Raw genomic sequence first — 6,218 nt, forward strand, 5'->3', positions numbered from 1 at the left:
GGATGTGTGTGTATGTGAAGCCTCAACACCCCCAGAGTGGCTGGATTAATTTCAGTCTGTCTGTTGACAGATTTCCCCTCTCTTGCCCCTGTGCAGCGCAGGGTAGCAATTCCTTCCGGTGGTTTGAAGAAAGAAACAAAAGTTCAGACCTGTCTGGAGCTGAGATTCACCCTTCTGTGCATGTTCAACCACAATATTAAAGTGGTGCAGTTTAATAATTTTTCCACCTGACAGTCCTTTACTAAATAAGGGAAGAGGGTTAAAGGTTCTGCCTCTGCTTCTCTACATGTGTGAGATGCCTCAGATCTCTTCCCATAATTTAGGTTGCAGTTGTTTCTCTCTGTTTATTCAACTCCTTCCCAAGATGGGAAGAGGGAAAATGAACCCTGTGCTATATTTTTGTGCAATCTTATATAAGGTCAAGAGGCAAGATATATTTATGAAGCTCTTTGCAAGGCAGCTCCATTGATATCAGCATGTTCATGCAGGGCTGATTTTTCAGAAGGATACAGATGGACCAGGATCTGATTCCCAGCTGGAGATTGCTGGATGCTTCCACAAAGATTCCTATCCCCAACCTTTTTCTACATTAAAAAAAACCCAAAACAAACAAACAAAAAACCAAACGAAACCAAACCAAACCAAAACAAAACAAAAAAAAACCCCTGAAACCTTTTTATACTGATCAAACTATATTCCAGTAATTTTCCACCTTCTCTGTCATCCCCTCCTTTGAAGGCCCTCTCTGTATTGCTTCTGGCACCCAAGTTGAAGGTCTTCAGCTGGCTCTTCTGGCAGAAGTGGACTTTTGTGATCTCAGTGGGTGAGGTGGGCATGAGCTGCTGAACTGCTGAATGCAGAAAACTCAGCATCAGGGATTTCCTGGACAAGTTTGGCATGATCAGATGCTAACATGGAAAACCTGGATTCAGAAACCTCATCATGTGTTTCTAAATCCTTGTGGTCTGGCCATTTATTCAGGTTCTTGCACTGGTGCACCCACTTTTGGAAAATCTGATTCTCTCCCACATATATATCTCACCTCCCAAAAAAACCCTGAAAATCCTTCTATTTTCAGGGGATTTTGGAAAGAATGAAGTGATTTAGTAGGCTTGTTTTCACAGGGATATTTTTCCTTGTGTGGTAGGCACAGTTACCAGGCTGTTCTATACACATTGCCATGTGCCAGAGCATAATTGCCTTCCACATGCATTGGCCTTTGGCTAATGTGTTTTTTATGGCAATCAGGAGAGCTGACTTTGGTGAGTCTCAAAAGTGCACCTGGTGGTTTATGGCTTGAAAATGCTGTGTTCCTCTGAGTCATGTAAGTGTGTGTATCTCTTTTCATGTCAGATTGATGAAGAATGGTACGAAAAAAGGGCTTAGAGCAAGTCAGAGTTAATCAGCTGAGTGTTAAGCTGTGTATGAGTTTGCCTAGTGGGCTCCAAACCCACATGGGATGGGATCAGTTATGAAGAAAGAGCAGGAGGCAAAGTTTTGGAACTGCAAGCTCAAAACTAAGGTCCTAAAGTCAGATCATAGCACTTTAATGAACGTGTTTTTACCATGTTTCCCACTCGCCTGAGGAACAGAAAAGACAGGGATAATTGTGCTCCAAAGTTTCATGGGGACTCAGCCCTGCAAATAGGGTTCCTGGGAAAAGCCTTCATTGAAATCCAGGCCTTTTTTGGTGTGGATTTTGAGACACCTACATTTGAAAAGTCAAGTCAACAAACCCGAGCTGTCCAACATCTGAACGCTGCAGGGATGGATATTGGCACTTGGCTCCGGTGGTTTTCAATCTGGGAATTTCATGTATCTCTCACTATCTGTCACCACCATTCCCACTGACCTCCCTGTGCTGGGAGCTCATGGTGTGCAGGCTGCAAACTGATCTTTGCAGCTGGGAGCTGGCAGTGTGGGGCTGGAAAAAGGGCTGAACTGCAGCAAGCACTGAATGTCTGAGCCTTGAATATGGAAAGAAGAGAAATAATATCAAAGGAAATCACATAAGTGGAAAAAGAGCCCCCTGGGGCAGCCCAGGCAGCAGCAGGTCTGTCTTGTTCATGTTTTCAGAGAAGTTAGGGGTCAGCCAAGCTTGATAACGAGGTAATAAAGAAAAATCCATCACTGAGCCTTGGGGGACTTGTAGATGCGGTTCTCATCAGAATAAACGAATTTAGATGCTGTTCGGCAGAAGCAACAAGAACGATTATGGATCACAAACTCAACAGATCATCTGGAAGGGTGTGGGAGCAACGTCGGCGGGGCTGGAGCTGAATTTTCCACAGTTCCCAAGAGCTTCGCCTCCCGGGGCTTTCCCCCGCTAAACCCCTGCGCCGGGAGATGCTCTTTGGGTGGGCACGACCGGTGCCAGGGCAGGAGCACCCTGCGATGCTCCGGGCTCCGTCTTCTGACCTCCGACTACACCAAATAATGCTCTGGGCGGACGGCCAGGGCAAGAGTTTTTCCCTGTGGGGGCAAAAAAAACCAAAGGAAAAAAAAAAAAAAAAAAGAGTGCCCTGGTCCTTGTGGCTAATTTTGCAGCTTTCAGGATCTCCGACCCGGGTGGAGACACTGGGACACCCAGGGGGAAAACCTCAGCCGTGGGGATCCACCTGCTGAAGCCGTCAGAGCAGGGCTCCAAACACCGACCCCACACGCCTGGATCAAACACCTCATTAAGGCAGGCGGGAAGACAGTGAAAATCAATGTAAAGGAGAAAAAAAAAAAAAAAAAAAAAGATCGGTTGATGGCCTTTATTTTTTTTTTCCCCTACTTTTGAGACTTTTTTGAGACTCTCTCCACTCCAGCAGCACTCATCCCCACGCACGTTTGATTCCGCAATTTAACGTGAAATGTTAAGCAGAGTTGGGTTCAAACGGGAAGCGAAGCTGTCTGCAAGGAAATACTGCAGAGAGGAGAGCAGAAAAATTAAAAATCTGCCTAAGGAAAAATGCTTCCCTCCCAGCCTAGCATGCCCGGGCTTAGCGGGGCGATGACAAAGCAATCTTTTCGTGTAGATCAATAGGGTTTTTCTTTCGGGAGACCACATCATTTCTTACCCCGGCGCATATTAAAACGCGCCCGTCGCTCCGTGCGTGGATGCACGGCCGGGAGTGCGTGTGTGTGTGTGCGTGTGTGCACCGTGTCTGGGATCCGACCATCTGGTTTGTTTCAGTCCAGGGTTTCCCTTTTCTAAATCGTCTCGGGACGGGTGTAGTTTAGGTACTTTTTCTCGTTTTAATTTTTTTCTGCAGCCGATCTTGCGTGGCAAAGTCGAGGCTGAGACGGGCTCGGCGAACAGAAGCCGTTCGGAGACGGAGAGAGCGGGATTCATTCACTCTCGTTCCATTGTGGATCATCCCCTACTTTAACCATAATGTGCCTTGAAACAGGCAGAAATCGTGTCGGTGCCGGCTGGCCGGGACACGCTGCTTCTCGAGCTGCGGCGCTCGGGGTGCGCGATGCAGAGCGGCAGAGCCAGGTCCGGGCGGGAGCAGGACACGGCACCGGCCGCATCCCATCAGCAGCGCCTCGGATCAGCCCTTCTCGCCTCCCCCGTACATTTTCGACCTCATCGGGGTCTCCATGACCATGACTATAGCAGCAAGCGGCTCCACCCCCGTTCCCCGTCGCCGGGGGCTCCCCCCGAGGTTTCCCCAGCTCTGCAGAGGGGGAGAGCCGGCAGCCGGGGCAGTGCAGGGTGGGCAGGTAGCAGACACCCACATCTGTTTCACTTCGAGCCGTGCGGGGCCAGCCTGCAGACGGAGCGATCGGGAGGCAGCTGCCCTACAACCCGGGGGCGGCCGAGCATCTTCTCCCCCGGAGCATCCCCCGGGAAGTGTCCCCTGCCCCCGGCCGCTCGTAACGCGTAATTTTGCTGCTCCCCAGCCCTCCCTTTCGCCGCCCTGCAGAGGTACAAGGCGCAACTCCCGGCGGTTCCTCGCTGCCATGAAATTTACCAAGTGGAAATTCAATCGCCCCGTTGTGTGTGTGGTCGAAATCTCTGGCAGCTGCTTCGGAATTTTTTATGACACTTTCGTTTATGTAGGGGAGGCATAACTATTATTTTACTTAATAAAAATGGAAAGCGGCTCGGGTCTTTTCCCTCTCCGCTCTCTTCCATTTGTTCTTCCCATCGCTTTTCCACCGGGCTGATGAACGGAGAGTTTAAACAATGTTGGTAGGAAAGATGCGGCATCTCTGAGGCATTTCTCCGCGTTAGACAATTATATATACTTCTATATATGAAAAATAATATATCGGGAAAAGAAAGACAATGAATATAGGCATAGTTGAATATATATATACACGCAAATTTATGAGAGGGAGATATATATGCGTATGTGTTGTGAGCACAGGTTAGGAACATCGAAGAAGTGTAAAAGTGAAAGCTCAGGAAAACTCCCCAGAGCTGAGACGCGCCCGCGGGACAGACTTCCCACCTTCCCGAGAAACTCTCAGCACGTTTTCCCCTCTACTTTTCCCTTCGGATCGAGAAATTCTTCCCGATGTCCGCGCTGGCGGCGAGGAAGGACGATGCGATCGACTCGCGCAGAGGCTCCGGCTCTGAAATCGCTGCTTGCACTGGAGATGCGCGGACGGAGGCGTCCGCTTCTGCCCTCTCCTCGGGGTCCCACCGAATTCGCCGAGCCTGTGCACCGAGTCGTTAGGGCTTGAGTAATTGTGACCGGCATTTGGAAGCGGGGCCGCGCAGCTGTTTGGCCCGGCTCCCCGGTATTAGTGCTGGAGATTTTATCACCAAATGTTCGCACCTGTTAACGGCAGAGACTGGCAATTCATCACCGCGGATTCTCACACTGCCGAACGCGGCCCTGGCGGGGGGACATCTCCTCGTGGTACCCCCTTGGAGGAGCCCATCCCCTTCCTCCCTCCCCAAGCATCCTCCCACGGGAAAGCAGATACGTGTTTGCAGAGCCACCAAGGGGAAAAAACAAACCGAACCAAAACCTAACAGCGCGAGTGTGGTTCAAAGCGTCCGCGATAGAGACAGGGACAACCTGCTGTCACAGCCACCTACGGGACATGGGCTGGGCAGCTTCAGCCGTGGACGTGTTCCCCGGACTGCGCCAGGGCAGCTGCAAGGGGGGCAGCGGGGCTGTAGCACCCGCGGGGACACTGCGGTGGCTCCCGGGGACCTTGTGTGCCTCTGTTTAGCGGAAAATTCTCCCGCTTCGCCCGCAGCCCGCGACAAGGTGGGTGTCTACTGCCCACACCTCCTCCTGCCAGCCGTCAGGGAAGCGGAGGCAGGAGAGCGGCAGCCAGGAGATCTCGAGGCCGCAGGATATTCCCCTTCCCGAGGGGCTCCTGGGGCCTGGCCGGGCTGCGGGCGGGCCGCCTCGGAAAGTGGTACCCGGCCGGGCCAGCCGCGTCGGGCGGGGATGCAGGACTCGGGTGCGGTCCCAGCAGCCCGCGGACACGCACAGCCTTCTCTTTGGTTCTTTCTCGCGGGGAGAGAGGCTCGGCAGAGCGCTGCTCCTCGCCCTCCGGCCCGCACCTGCCGGGCGCAGCATCCCTTCCGTGGGAGCCCTCGGAGGAGGCGGGTTTCCAGGCAGGGTGCTCCGGCCTCGGTGACGTGTCGGTGACGTAAGCGCGTGGAGAAGGGCACCGGGGATCCCCAAATTCACAGGACCCCTCAAGGGGGCCGAAGGCTCGGTCCCGGCGGAGTGAGGGTCCCTGTCGGCGAGGCTGCGGGAGCTCTGCAGCTCATCCCCCGTCTTCGGGGATGGGCAGCCCTCGGGGGGAGAACGGACCCTCCGCGGACCCCCGAGCCGAGGGAGGCGACCGTCGCATCGCGCAGGAATAGGGTCTGAGAGCCTCCAACACCGCGGGGCGCTTGGGGCGGGGAGGGGCTTTACCCAGCGTCGATCGCCCCCCTCCTACAGCAGCCGGTTCCAGACAAGCTGGGGGCATCCGAGCGCCAGGGGAGCGGGCAGCGCCTTTCCTCGAAAGCATCTCGGGCGGGGGACACGCTCCCTGGGGAGCGGGCCGGGCAGTCCCTCATCGTGCCCCGTGGGGGCTGCGGCGGGCGCCACGTGATGCCGGGGCGGCCGTATAAAGGCCTGGGGAGCGCTGGCAACAGGCGCAGTGTGGGAGCGTTTCCACCGGGTCCCAGCTCGGGAGGGGTGGGGAGGGGGGAGCCGCCTTCCCCACTTCTGCCCTCCCCCCTCCCTCTTCCCCTGCCCCTCCCTTCC

This window comes from Pyrgilauda ruficollis, unplaced genomic scaffold (assembly GCF_017590135.1).
Source record: "Pyrgilauda ruficollis isolate IOZ18807 unplaced genomic scaffold, ASM1759013v1 scaffold6, whole genome shotgun sequence".
NCBI lineage: Eukaryota > Metazoa > Chordata > Aves > Passeriformes > Passeridae > Pyrgilauda > Pyrgilauda ruficollis.